Raw genomic sequence first — 16,122 nt, forward strand, 5'->3', positions numbered from 1 at the left:
CTTAGGCCTTGAACCCACGGCTCTGATACTGTTGTCCATAACATCTTGCTTGCCTCATTTTGTTTTCAACAGGCTGTGAAAGGGAGTAAAGCTTTGGGTGATAATCCACCTTCTCCAGAGTATACTGTAATGTGATATGTACAAGGGAAAAAAGGAGATAAGGACTCATTAAATTTCTTCAGATGGAAGGCCTTTATTTTTAAAAAAATTTACAATGTCAAAGTGTGTTAAATGGGTGAAGTTATGGAGTGAGAAAAATACTAGGCTTACAGGATTTTGAAGACAAGCATCGGCATCTAGGAGTGCAGTCGCAAGTACCAGTTACATCTCTAACACCTACCAAGTTTCAAAGGAGAGTGGGGATGCCAAGTGTTATCCACCCAGTCCTGTGTGATGCCTGCCCGCAGCCCACAGGGAGAGGTGTGCCTCAGACTGCTGCCCAGAGGTTGCAGAATCAGGCCCCAGCCTACCCTTCTCCACCTGTCCGGGAGGACTGCTGCCTCCAGCTCAGTCTGAACACCACCATGCCCTGGCCAGCTCACAGTCGCTCCCCAGGGGCTCTCACCCACATCCAAAGCTCCCAGAGACAGCCTCTGTGGGCCTCATGCCTCTGCTACCCATGAGCAGTTTTCCTGTAAAACCTTTACTTCCAGGCATCCTGCTGCTATTCAGTCTACACTTGAGCAGCACTGAAGTACTCCTTGGAGAAAACCCAGTCCTACCAGTTGCTTTAGACATCTCTGTAAACCCAGTACACAATCAAGTACCTAAACATGCTATATCTCAGATACCTGCTAACATATTTTCCTATTATAGCACATATCAAGTCTATCCCTATTTCTTTTTGCCACAGCATGACAGCTACCAAAATTATGCAACTTGTTTTATGCACTACTGATAGGGAGACTGTACTGACCATGAACTGAAGCTTAAAATTAACCGCAATCTGTACACGGGTACATAATAAAAGAACACTTGGTGATATGTAGGCATTGCAGACCTAAAAATTGATTTGAAATCTTCCCTCTAAAGGGAATTTCTATATTTGAAAATGCAAATTAAAGGCCTAATTTTAGAAAATATTTTTATTACTATTTTGTGTTTCTGAAAAATCATGCCAATTATTTAGACTTTACCTTGAAACCCATGTCTTAAAACTTTTGGTTTCTCCTTAATTGAATATGATTCTTCTTTTCTTTCTTTATTAAGCATTAAAGGCATGATGTAGTTTTCGCCCATGAATGTTTTGAGGAAAGTGACTAATTTTTTCACTATTTCACTAATTACCTTCAGTTGAGAAAGCCAATCTTTCTAGACAAGAATATGTACTTACTGCCAAAAAATAGTTCAGGAGCTCATTAACAGATATGTGCAGGCGTAGACCATACAATGGCTAAAATTACATTTTTAAAGGGCAACATAACGTGATTTTTTATTAGACTTTCTGAGACTCACCCAGCTTCTAAAAGTTCAAGTTTAAGGGACTGAGGAAGTGGTCTAGTCATAATTTTGGGACAATTACATAAAAAACTGTGACTAAATTCCCAGAAGCTGTAACATTAGAATAGACAATGCCTTGTGAGCTCAGAGTAACTGTTTATTTATTTGAAAGTCAAACCACCACTGTATCAACAAGCATTTTGTACACTTTTTAATGCTTAAGAGAATAAAGACTAGAAATAGAAAACAGTATTAAATGCATTACTTCCCAAGAGGTTTTTATGGTGCAGTGAGAAAAATCTTCAAAGTGTGGGCTAAAATCCTAGTTCCTGTGAAAACTACATTCTGCTTTCCAGGCTGCATCTATACTACATCTATACTACACTTGCTCTGGTAGGTGCCAGAAGGGACCTAAGAACCAGAGCATTCCTAAAACCCTGCTCCCAATTTGACTTTGACCTTGAAGGAAGCCTGACACAACCTGCCTTGAGGATGCCTCTTTACCCAAGCCAAAGGCAGCTCCATGGCCCTTCAAGGAATGATGCTGGATCGCTTCTCCACCTGATACCAGGCACCAGGCCACTTGTCTGACTGCTGTCAGGTATCATCACAAAGCCACACAGGAAAACAGCTGCACCAGGCACCGAAAACCAGAGCCCATCCAGGCTGCAAGTAATCTCACTTGGGCAAAATGCAGATATGCCAGAGGCTTTCCCCCTGAGCCCACTAGCTGACTTCCTAAAGAGATACCCTAACAGAGAAGCAGAATTGAGAGTCAGCAGGTTTGTTTATGATAATCCTCAGCCTCAGCCTTAAAGACACTATCAAAAGACACTGCAGACTTAACCTTCCTCTTTTATACACATTATTTTTAAATGTTATCTCCATTCAAAGAAGAACATGTGGACAAAATTTGCAAATCCTTTTAGAACTAGAAAATCGTGAGAGGCTTATGGTGTAGGTGGTATTTTGTTTCCAGAAATTATTATAACTTATTTCAGGCATATCCTGAGACATAATACCAGTAATGTTAAAATAAAATTGTTTTAGCTCCAAGAGTCAAAGATGTATTCTGCCTGACAAGTGCCAGACACCTTGACGATGCTGTTGAAAATAATAAAAATAGACTTGAAAAATAATAAAAATAGTCTTGAAGCTTTTGCTCAAACAGAATTTCCACAGGATTCCATTACGTGTTGTGGTACAGTAATTTCATATTATGGATACTGACATATTCTCATTTTTCTTTAACATTATGCATATATTTGATCACATTTTTAATATATCATGTGGACCACTTCCAAATGGTCTATAAACCATAATGAGGGAACTTCTGATATGACTTGTTTTGGGAGTACAAGGAAAACCAGAATTAAACATTTACAACTTCATCAAAACATTTGAATAATGGTATAAAACAGAGCTGAGACCGGTCATTTACCCATCAGTGAAACGTGAATGGAACTGAGCTGGAACACATTTTTTTTCAATCACTTTTTACAAGGGTGTTTTAGAAACCACTATTTAATAAAACAAAACAGAAAAATATTTTTCCAGTTCAAAGTACATGGACCATGTTCTGCAAAAAGCAGAGTATAATTATTCAAATAAGTGTTTGGCCAGTTTACACAGTTACCAACCAGTGCCATAGAAAGAGCCAGGGAATTGCTTGTTAAAAGTTGCTGAGACCTCAGTTTTAATTTACCCTCCGACACAGAGCAGTTCCCACAGCAGCATGCTGCTTACTGCAGAGCTGCAGCTGACTCAGAGGGAGGAAAGCCACCCACCATATGAATCACCCTCTCAGCATTTCCAAAGAGCTGAGCTGGTAGCCCTTTCTTTTCAAGGGAAAGGAGAAGGCAACATCCTCGGGACGGGAACGAAAGGAAATCACAGCTCTCTGAGGAAGAGGACCACCATTCCTCGTGATGTGTGGTTCGCTTTGGTGCATTCAGAGTTCTTTTTGTAATAGTATCATAAAACAGAAGGTTTAAATATGCCAGGCTAATGTTAACTTTTTCCGAAACCTCACAGTAAATGACAAAAATCACAGATGGTCCATTCCCTGTCCTTACAATATTATATGACTATCACACGAGATCTTAACAGGATATCACATTGAAAGAACATCCAGACCCCACTGTCAACATTGCATCTCAACAATAAAAATAAATCAAATAAACTCAGTTATCTATTTCCTGTGATTCTGGTTATTCCTTTCTTTTATCTTGCTTCCCTTCCAGTCCTTCCCTCTGCTGACCTCTCTGCACTGCCTCTTCCAGATCTGCTGATTCTCTATTTCCTTTTCACTGCAAATGAAGTAGTAGCATCTTTTTTTCCCCTCTCCACACCATTTTGGGTTTCTGTTGGATTTATTTCCCTTTGGAATTCTCCTTTAGCTCATGTTGATGCACTGTCTCACTTAACTTTTGCACCTCCTCTTTCAAAATAATGATTTTGTAGCAGTTCTTATTTTGGGGTAGTGCCAACAGCTAGAGGAAGGCAAGACTACTTTTCCCTCCTCTTCCTTGTCTTCACCCTGTGTAAGTCACTGACACAGCGCAGAGAGCTGTAAAACTAGCTGAGGGAGTATAGAGGTTTTCAAATCTTTTAATAAATGAGACTTGTTAAATCAATGAAACTTTAATAAAACAAAGAATTTGATTTTAAAACAGTATTGAATGTTCCCAATGATACAACAATGACCATCCATCTCACTCTCTCAATATTCAAAAATGATATAAGAATATATCAAATTAATCTATAAATTAGGTAACTGAATAATTCTTTTTAATTACCTGTAGAGGATATCATGCTTTTATTGCAGAAAATAATTCCAATAACATCTACAGTAGCCATCACTTTCACATCAGTGAATATTTTACATATCATTCAGAATATTTTGAGTACTGAAAATTCTGATAGCTGAGGTACAAGAGTATACGTCAGAAAAGTTCCTTCACTTTAAAAATTACAATTAGATCATAAAATTTATTTACATTCACTGATCAAGCTTTGTTTTAATGGTGTGCACCCTTTCAATATAGCATCCTTAGTTTAACACACATTCTTAAGTAAAATGTCTTTGAACTGGTCTAGCTCTGTATCTGTTCAGATGCCAATAAGAAAATGGAAAAATATGTTTGTCTATTAAAGTAATTTTGCTAATTTTTAGCTAGCCCTGCCTGGGCGATTTTGTAATCTTTCTAGTACAAAACCAGTATAACAAATACAGGTTTTTATTTGCTCAGCTATTTTCTAACAACTTGGAAGCATTATGTTGTTTTGGGTCCACCCACATAATAGAAATTGCATGTTTTTTGAGAACTGGCCTGGCATTTTTTTAATATAATCAAATGCAGTTAATTTTTTTAATGTTAAACAGCTGTAGTGAGTTGGACCAAGTGCCTAATAAGCCTGCATAATGGTGTGAAATAGAGAAAAAATAAGAGCCTTGTTTCTAGACAGAATGTTAACCATGCAGAAAGGTAAGGTTTATATTGCATTGAATCCTGCAGTGAAACGGTAACTGCAAACAACCTATAACACGTTAGAAGTGTGACCCAATAGCTGCTATAAAGCTCACAAATATACTCCTAAATTGCTTCGTGTTTCTAATATGATTGTGAAGTTCATAAAAGCTATGACATTTGCATAGAAAATAAAAACTTCCCCTGGACTGGAATCATAATCAAAATTTCGATATATACCATCTGATAATTTAATAGTTTTAACTGCTTAGTAAATGGAAAATTGATGGAAAATCCCTGCAGAAGCTCTATGAGCAGTTCTTTGCTCTCTGTTAAGTCCGTGCAGTATTCGGTGTTTGGGAGTCATTTAGCTAGAGAAACAGGCAAGAGAAAAATGCGCTCCCCAAAGCAAACAGTGCCCTCTTCTGCTATAAAATGGTCAAGACGTGTAACTTTCCAATTTCGAAGTTTTTAGTTTATTTAGCATATAATTACGTTAAAATGAACAACCTGATTTTTACCTTACCGTGTTATTAATAAACATGTGGAGTAGTTATTTTTCACTATTTATTTCCCATTTTTTGAATTGCCACTCAGAAATTTTAAAATAAAATTTCCTTGTTGTAAACACTTTCCTTTTCCAGATGGAAGGTACTCTCTGTCTTCACCTCCCATTCACCTCAACCAATTACACAGATAAGTTTTTCTCCATATTCTCCGTATTTCCCTAAAGCCCACTATCATTTGTCATCTAAAGTCCAGGTATTCTTTAAATATGAAAAGAAAAATGCTCATGAAGCTTTCCGAAATTTCACAGTAGAAACAGAAAGGACTGACTATTTTATAAGGAATATTTTATTATGGAATAATAATAGCTAAAGCTATGGCAGCATTTATGGCAATAAAAAATTACACTGGCCTCAAATTTCCCAGAATCACTCTTAGTTCCACAAAAAATTGTCTATAAATATTTTAAAATAATCAGAAAAGATGGCACTGGGATCTGTTATCCACAAACAACATTAATAAAGATAGATCTATTAAATGTTAATCTTTCAATTTCTCACCACCTTTGTTTCTACATTCTGCCTAAATTTACCAGAAAACCTATCTGCAAACTTCCTGAGAAAGAGATCCTATCTCTTTTAACACTTAAACAAAGCTAAGGTTCATCTAGATTAACTAGACTGCTGAGGCAAGTTACAAGAAAGATAACTCAATGAATCAAAGGTATCCGTTGGCTTTCAAAAAATAAGTAAATATGTTGTCATCAACTAAATGTTTTTTCGATATAACTTGACGATCCTTCTGCCTTATTATCTTTGTGTGAATTTTAATTTAGCCAGCACACATATCCAAAGACAGTAGCTGTCTCCAGTTCCGATCTCATTTTAAACCTTCAGAATATTCAGTAATTTCAATTGGTGAAGTTACTGGTATATTTTACATCCATGTAAGTAGAAGAAATAGGATCAAAATGTTTCAGTCTGGAATATCATCCCAACCCCAGATACAGAATTATGTACCATTTTTTAGTCATAATGCATGGGAGAAATCTGAATGTTAACAGTACCTTTAAAAACTGAGGTATTGTCACATGCATTCAAACCACACTAAGAATAAACATTGCAAATTACCTTTCACAGCCAGAGATGTTATTTCCTCCTTACTTCACTAATTTCTACAATTAAAACCTGATTCACCCATCTCATCTGAAAGAGTACTGCTTAGGCTTGGCTTCATTTTTTGCTTGCATGGAGTTTTTATATTGCTTTATCTCTGTCTGTTGAGGACTGAGCTTTATTTTGTAAAATTCCTTTAAGTATTTTTCTTGCTTATTCTGTCCAAAGGCGAAGATAAATTAACTTAAAATGTAAAGATAATGAAATGTTGACTTTTAAGATGTATCCTTCATAACTAGCAAATCTAGTAACTAACCTAGAATTCAATAGCCAACATTTTTCTAAAAGGTTTAATTCATTTTTAATGTAAATGTACTAACATCTCCTTTTCTTTTCCTTCTCTATATTTGGGCACTCTCGAAGACATGTGACATTCACAGCATATTAATAATGTCTATTTGGATGGATAAAGCTGATCCAGAGAATAAGTACACGATGACTTTTATTTGTGAGTACAGTTTAATTCTGTTGCCTGGGTGACAGCACTAGGCACAATACATCTGAATAATTACTTCTCCCCACTTGTTCTTTAATAATAACTCCCAGTCCTCTCTTCCAATATCCCTTCTGTTTATTTTCCTATTCTTTTGCTGCTTACATCCTCTTTCATGTTGTTGAACTCTCTAAAGACAGATGGTGGAACTGGAAGTCAATGACTACTCTTAAATCACATTGGCATTACTGAGAAACTCTCACAGCATTGCACTAACACATGCCAGAGACTTTCGTCATGAAGCTGATGGTATATTTATGTGAACATGAAGTGAAATTCAAATGGAATTGGCTAATCCATAACAAAACAATCCAGCTAATCTCCTAATTTTAAGTGTGGATATTGTATTTTACATCTTTAGCTAACAGAGGCTGCAGACAGCCACACTGACCATTTCTTTGCCAGGTCTCATTCATATACTCTGCTTTAGGATAATTGCTATTTTCTAACACATTCTTCATATCCAAGAGTCATAGATCTGCAGTATACTGAAGATGAACACAAACTAGTTGATCAAAGAAGATTTTCCAGCTTTCCAGCTTCTATTCTCCAAGCTGCACCCATCAGGTCAGAGTATCAATTCTGTTATTTGTAAATAACCATATTGCTGAAGCTACAAAACACTAGGTAAAATACATCATTTTAAAACAAAAATAGGATCAAAAGGAAGGCTGCACCTGATATAATCAATAAGTCTGAAAGAAGAAACGCCATGTGACAAATGGAAATGGATTCAGTCAATTAAGAAGCAACTGGAGCAATGACATGAACAGTTAATCCCATTCTTTCACTATTGTAACAGCATGATCACTAACCTAAGATGCTATGACAGTGCCTAGGTTGTGTCCTCAGACAGCACTCAGTGGTGCACTGTACAAAGCTAAGAGCTGGGGTGGAGAGACCTGTTCCAATAAGCTGACAGCTTAAAAAAGATGAGATAATCAATGCTGGAAGGAAACTAGGATAGAAAAGCGACCTGAATAGTACTGTACCACCTGTATGAGTGGTAGAGCTGAGTACCTAACTCAGGTTTCATAGCTAGCAGTTTAGGGTTCTCAACAGCACCACCTGAAATATTTTTTTTCTCTCTCTTAAACAACGCTCTTGGTTTGGGTGGGAGAGGATGGAGTAAGACTAAAGAGACCCCCAGCAGAATTCAAACAGCACTGTCCTGTTTAGGACAGCATCCCCTGCTTTGGAGCCCTGCTGCCGCTCCAGGAAGACTACAGGGTACACGCTGCTCAGTGAATGCTGAGACCGGCAAAGTGCCCAAGTGTAATGGGGGAAGTCTTTTTTTTTTTTTTTTTTTAATTTCCTCTCTAACACAGCTATAGATACTTTCACTGGTGCCAGCTTTCAGCCACCCATCAGCATATACGAGGCTAGAAAACTTGCAACAATCCCACTCTGTCCCTTTTGTAATGTGTCAGCATGCCTTATCTTTATCCATCCATTGAACTTGAGGACACCAAATCCTGGATTAAAGGTTGTTTCCTGCATGCCATAACAATAGCAAGAAATAGAAGGTGTCTTCTGTTCCCTTAAAGTGGAGTCAAAGTTAAATATTTCAAAAATGTCATTCTTTAATATTATTGTGCATTTTATAGTATTGCATCCTGATAATGTTAAAGGCACAAAAGAGCATTATATATCTTTTCATTTTGCTACGTGCTAAGCCTATGATAGGGGTAACTGAGAATTGGGCCCAAAATCTTCACAGCATCCATAGGTGGCATACACAGATATTTTTAGCACAAATGCACTGTATACTAAATGACATTTCTTCTGAATAGATATTCTGCTGTTAGTTGAAATTGTCCCCAGATGCCTTGCATAAATTAAAGTCTATAATTATTTTCTCTGCAGCTGATCAAAGACAGCCCAGAGAATGCAGAGAATGTTTCCTGTGTGTTGTCCAAGTGTAGGAATGGCCAAAGCAATCCTTCTGATGTTATGGCTAAACTCCAAAGAAAAGATTCCTAATTATTCAATTAGCAGACGACACCCAGGAGGCTATTGCTTGTGAGCTGGAACACTTACTTCAGTAGATCTGTCACACAATAAATGTCAAGAGAAGAGATTCAGTTCTCAATAGTGATGAGGGGCCAAGAAGCCCATTCACTGACACAGGAACAGGGAGATACATGTTATAGAAAACTTCAGCTGCAAGGAGAACAGAAGATGAACTGTCTTGTGTCTTCTTCCTTGACAGCTGTTGATGATGGAGTCTCATTTATCAGAGGTTCCCTCTACCCAAGTTACATACTGTGTCCAAGGAGATATGGATGATATTTTTGAACAGGATCCTCTCACCTCTCACAAGCTTTCTCTGTACTTGGTGTGTTTAAGTGTGCTTCCCCCATCCTGCTGCCTACCACAGAGTTTCCCCTCAAAAGTGCCATCCAGCATTGCTTTATGCCACCAGCACCAACTAGCCCACAGAGACCAGAGCACAGACACCCCTCTCCTCTTGGAAGCCTTTGAATACTAAACCTGAGTTAGGTACTCAGTTCACAAAGGTTTACAAGAACAGAGCTTCACAGAAATTACAAGAAACAACTGTACCTCTACCATCCCCATCAGCCCTACATTTTCTCTTCTCTTGCAAGTTCAGCTAATACCAGCTTATGAAACCTGCTTCTCACGCTCCTCCAAAATCATTAGCTAGCCTTCATGAAAGGAAGTCCAGCACCGAACATCCCTTTTTTCTTTTACAGTCCAGATCAATCTTTCATTAGTCATTCAGATTAAACTCCCTCCTTGTTAGTATTTTTAACTCACCCTATCTATTCAGCTCCCATTCTAGAGATGCCAAAGTTCACTTGGCCTTGCTTATAAAGCGACACTTACCCAAACAGGCAGTTAATAATTACTTCCATGCTTGGCTAAACCCATAAAAAAAATCATTAATTTCTCAAGTGGCATAGTATCTTTAGTCATCAAGTGGAGAAATATTCACACATTGTAGTGAAGCCTCTTCCTAGACTATTTGATGCATTTTATACAAACATGCATGAAATGATACAGTATGACAATGATACTTTACACAGACTTATAAAAGGATCAATGTATATTGGACTTCTGACAATAAGCAATCACTTCAGAATGACAGAGGGTTCTGGATGAACTGACTTCTCCCATTACATTTTAGGGATACCATGAGAGATCCAAAGAAACTGGTTTGCCTTTACTTATGTCACTGCGATGTCCTAGAAACATCCTCTGCAGAATCTCCCATTATCATAAGAGTTGCGTGTGACAAGTTGCACACGTCACAAGAGTGGATGTGCTTGTCAAGAGGAGGGGCTGAGAAATTAAGCAACCTATTAATTTCTCTAAATAGACTACAATCTCATTAGGATAACTAAAAAGTGCAATGCAGCAATATATTTATATGGTGTACATGTGCATGTTTCTGGAAAAGGCTGCATATTTATGTTGTGCAGTACACACTACATAAGAGATGCAATCAAACTGAGAGAAAGGTGCGAATATGAAGGGACATTCTGTAGCTGTTTTTGAAAATATCTCACGGATGGCGCTTTCAATCTATAGTGTAAATTTCTACGCATCAAAAGAGATAAGAGATAAAAACATGGATAGCACATATCCTCAGATAGAGGATAATCTCCAACTAAGAATCAGGTCTATCTAAGAATTTCAGCTAGGAACTTACAAGCACTGCACCCCACAAAGAAATGACTTTTCTTGCTATTCACAGATTGCACTGGGATATCACCATCCCACCATAGAAGAATGCATATGTATAATCCTACCTTCTTCCTTTCACAACAGCTCTTTTCTGAGTTCATATCACAACAGCATCATTTAGTAGATGAAGCCACTATTAACAAATATGGAAAGTCATTATAGCCAGTTAGGATGATGCAATGTTAGAGGGTTTTTTTTTTCCAAATTCACCTAGGAAACAGTGTGATGGCAGGATTCTGGCTCTGACATTCAGGATTCAGGTGACATGCAGCCAGGTTTATAATACCCAAGTACAAAGCACAGTACCTATTCATTCTGTGTATTATTCTTCTTTTATTCCATATCACTGATTTAAAAAGATAATGACCTAAAGTTTTTTAAAAAATAGAAATGGATCTGGATTACAAATCAGGATTTTTTTAAATAGTGGTTTTGAGCTCTCTTCTAGTTCTCACTTTGTGAACATATTCAGCATGTATGTAGTGTTGCAAGTGTACTGTGAGAGATATAACTGCAGGCTTCAGACCTACACAGTCAATTCTACTTTTACGGCCTTCAAAGCCATCAGATCTATTCCAGCCTCCCAAACCACACAACCTTCCAGGATGCTTCTGCTTTTCATACACTATTTACTTTCATCTTCCTTAGGCCTCATGTTTTTCAGTAAACACCTAGAGCCAGACTCTGATAGACTCCTGCTTCATTCATTATCCAAAATCCAACCGAGCAGCATTTCTTGACAATTAGCATCTCTGTACTGATGACTTGCATATATCACAACTTCTTTAAAGGTACAGTTCTCCACAGAACTAAATAAAGGGATAATTCACCCAGACCTGGGTGAACTATTTTGGAAAAGAAGTGGAAAAAGAGTAGGGTCTGTTTTTCATAAGAGAGCAGGAAGAAGTAGAGCCTTCACATGCCGTCCACTCTTTGCTCCCTTTTCTTATAGGCAACTTACGGTATCTTTTCTTATAGGTTCTTATGGTATCAGCTGCTCTATTCCCACAGGCATCATCAGAGTCCCAAAACAATGTGGAAAGAAGGCAAAAGAGTCGTGGTTTCCTCCTCTTAAGGCTATGACCAGCTGTTCCTTCCAGAAAGTAGGAGAGCTAGCAAATTAGAGGACTTTTCCCACATCAGCACTCCTAGAACTGTTGATGTCTGTAGTTTCCAATTCCAAAAGAGACCAACATCATTGTAAGAAAAATTGTTGACTATGAGGAACACAGAGTGCACAATGTCTCCAGCCTCAAAAAGAAGGCTATCATAAACGCAAGCCCCCGTTCCAAGATTTCCTCTGGCCCCTGCGCAGTGGCGCTGCAGGCACTATGGATGTTTATAAACTTGTTTGAACTTGAGCTGCCACTTGCATGCCTAAGCACAGCCAGGAGGAAGTGTCATACCAGCGTGGCCAAAGAATGCAGACTATTCAAGCAGCTGGGCAGCTTCATAAAGAGTTCCTAGAGGTGGCACTGGTAGAAAAGTCTTACGATCCACCTCCAGACAAACTGCCCACAGAATGCAGGCAGCAAACAGTGGGCACTTAGCTCCCTACTTCTGCTTTTAACTGCCTGATTTTACCTGGCTATCACTAAAAAGCAAAGATATTTAATTTTCAAAATATTTACACAGATTTCTCTCTTCCTAAAGAAAAAATCAAACGTTAAAATTCTGTTGAAAACAAAGATAGTAAATACCACAATTAATGAACATTAATGAATAAAAAATAAAATAAATAAGTCATAGACAAAAGGAATACATTCCACTTGAAGTGATATATGCAATACTTTCAACTAACATCATACAAGGAGTTATTAAGAATGCTCAGGGGAAAGTAATCTAAGCCTAATGAACCTTACAGAGTTTATAGCACCCCTTTTTCTTTTTCCTTTTCTGGCTATAGTGTTCACAACTAAGAATTTCTTAGAGACCTTCAAAAGTTGGGTTTGTCACTCACCACTAATGAAAGGGTCCATGATGGCATAACATGGCAGCGAGAGCCACAATGCAATAAATAAAATGATGCTTCCTGCCCCTGCAAATATCACTCCTTTCTCCCACCTTTCTATTTCTGTATGCCCTGGTTCCAGTGCCTTGCCAGCCCGTTGACCCAAGTACAGCTGCATAACCTAAGACTGGAAAATAATGCTGAAACCGATCTTCTGTACATTAAGAACAAAAATATTCACTTTTGCATTTAAGAGAGAATGACTGAATTCCGTATTTGCATTTATATAACCATAAGGCCATTCATTAAGGCCGTTTAGGTATGAGTAAAAGTGTAATTTGTTGCAGTTGTTGCTCATTTAAGACCCAACACAAATGATACTCAATTAAGCCTGTCTCACATTGGACCTGAAGTTGCTCATAATAACCACTGTAGGGAAACTAATATACAGAAAACAGAAATCCTTTTTATGTAGTCAGGAAGCTCTATTTGTCACTGCAGTGCTTTTAAATGTACCTTAAGTGAAATCAGATAGAAATCAGTGACACTGTTTTGGTTAAAACAGAGTAAAACTGAGGTACAAAAGCCATCTTTAAGGGTAGAAATATGTATATTTTTAATATTATATATTGAACGTTTTTATCATCTATTATGAGTTAAATATTTTTCTGAGACCATTTGTGTTTTATTGTTTTTTTTATCAATCTCTTCTCTTTTTTAATATAAAGTCCCTTTACATATTCTTTAAAATGATGTTCTATGCACATTTTCACATCTTACAGTGTCGCTGCTACTAGAGGATAAAAAATATTATCTAATAGCTATATAGGCTTGTTTTAATGAAATATAGCCATAAGTGGACACCTATGCACAAAGAACTGAGGCATCCAAGGATATCTAAACTCCACAATACGTGTATGTTGTAAAAGTATTTAACAATACACATGCAGATTTAATAAAAAACTCAATTTCTCATCTACAAAACCTTTCCAGACCTCCATTATAAGCAGCTGGATAGAACATCTTTAAAATAAGAACTCAAAAGATATGAGGCTTCATTCTATCTTGCTGTAAAGTAACAAGTAACGACTGCCACTTAAAGGATTTCACTTGTGGAATATCTTTTATGGAAAATCAACTCTCAAAGAGCTTACAGTCTCTGAAATAGTCTATAATCTCTGCAACGTACCTCTGGTTTCCAGAACTGAATACATGCTGATTAAATTGGTTTCAGTTTTTAAATGGGAGCATGAAAATACAGTAAAAATATAAAACTTAATTAGTAAAAACTTTAGTAAGAAAATCAGTGTGATTTACATATATCATGTTATATAGTCATTTCTATTAATAGGTATGATTCTGTATTAAACACTGATAAAATATATTGATTTTTCAAATGTACACAGTCTAAATATGTAATTAAGCCATATATTTACTTGGGGATCCCAATCAAAATCAATCATATGTAATAACATAGCAGTGCACTGTTAGATTCAGGAGATGTACAGTATGCTGCAGCATAAGACAGAAGAGGACATTTCACAAGGCTGTAGGGACAGAACTTTGATCTTACAAAAAGGATAATGAAATAGTAGATAGACGAGTTAACAGAGGATTTCCTTTTTGAATTATCATCTGAAAGTTACATGTGCTAACAGCATGGAACTCGGTTAAAATAAACATATGTTAAATAAACATATGAAATGATTAGTGTAACGATTAATTTCCTTGGTAATTACCCAGATACAGTCATATAGATTATGTCTTCTTGTGTTTATAGGGTACACTGTATCCTCCTGTAATCTTTAGTTTAGCTGAGTCAGAATCCTAATTCTTGTGCTAGGGAAATTTGGAGAATGACAACAAGCAATACTGAGAATAATAATATGATAATGGATATAACTGAAGAAAATGGGGAAAAAATGGAAAAAAATCAAGAACGAAAAGAAATATTAGGAGACGTTTTCTACTCATGAGGTCTAGCGAGGGCCTTTCCATAAGACTGAAAAGTTCTCTCTCATGAGAAACAGTAGAAAATTATGTCAGTAGAAAATGCCAGCTAAAACTAAGCAAAGCAATCAAATACATGTTGTTCTGAGGAATAACCAGGCATGCACAGAGGATTAACAAGACAATATGACTAGTTACTGCCTATTTTTAGTAGTAATTTGACTTTAAAAATATTTGTATTCCTGAAAGCTATCCAGTATTTCTATTCAAAGAAATTAATGAAGCTGAAAAGGAATTAAAAGTAGAAAATTATGAAAGCAGATGATCCTATCCTTCTACATTCTGCAAGGAATGCTTATATCATTCTACATCGATCTACATTTTGGGATTTGCACAAAGCTATTTGAAGTGGATAAACTCTTTCTAATAATGAGAAATGCAGAAAAGGCTACGTTTCTTGAGGTGTTCAGAAAGATATGCATACAGCTTCTCCACTGTGCCAACACAGAGAAGTGTGGCAAGGCTACCAAGAATCCAGGTTCCTTATGTATATCCTTGATAATGAGGAAATGAAAAAGAATAAGACAAGGGAAAAAGAAATGGGAAAGCTTCTTCCATGTTAATGCAAAGGCCAATTAAATTAAATTAGTACTGGGAATCTATAAAACACAAGATTAAGAAATTATTATAACAGTTTTAAATTGCTCTGGGGCTTCCACCACTTAGTGGATTTCTCAGTAATAAGAAATAATAATCAATTCTGCTAGCCATTAAAATTCAGGAATATTTACCTCATCTTTTGTTAAATCTACTTCAGTATTTTTATCCTAAGACAAACATCATTTCAACATCATTTTCTAAATGCTGCTCTTCATTTAAAGTTACTTCCCTTCTTTCCCTTTAATTTCTGCAATCAGTATTGATTAATTATTTCCTATTTTCATTGGTTTCCCTAGTGTAAGCTATTTCAGTCTTGGTAAGTGGTTAGTCTTGTAAGGAACTGTCAGTACGCATTTAGTCTAATTTAATTTTTGGATTAAATATTCTGACTTTAACAACTCTCTGTTTTCATTGAAAAAATGCACTGTAGAAAAGAATTATTTTATGAACTAACTTTTTATTGTCTATTTCTGCTTAAATTGTTGTCTCCTCTTTTTCTTACCCTCCAAAATGCATATTTGAACTATGATTTCCAAAGGTCCCTTCCAACCAAGACTTTCCTATGATTCTGTTCTATATACCGTGAAGGCTGAACTTCAGTTGGAATGGAAACATTAGTTTGTTTAGCATTAAAATAGAAATTAAGATTGCATGAGAATGTCCATTTATTTTTATTCATCAGTGCACTTCAGTTTTAAGTTTTCTTGCTTTATTTTATTTTTTCATTAAAACATTAATCTAAAACATCTTCTGAAATAAAAGATT

This window comes from Apteryx mantelli, chromosome 2 (assembly GCF_036417845.1).
Source record: "Apteryx mantelli isolate bAptMan1 chromosome 2, bAptMan1.hap1, whole genome shotgun sequence".
Classification (NCBI taxonomy): Eukaryota; Metazoa; Chordata; class Aves; order Apterygiformes; family Apterygidae; genus Apteryx; species Apteryx mantelli.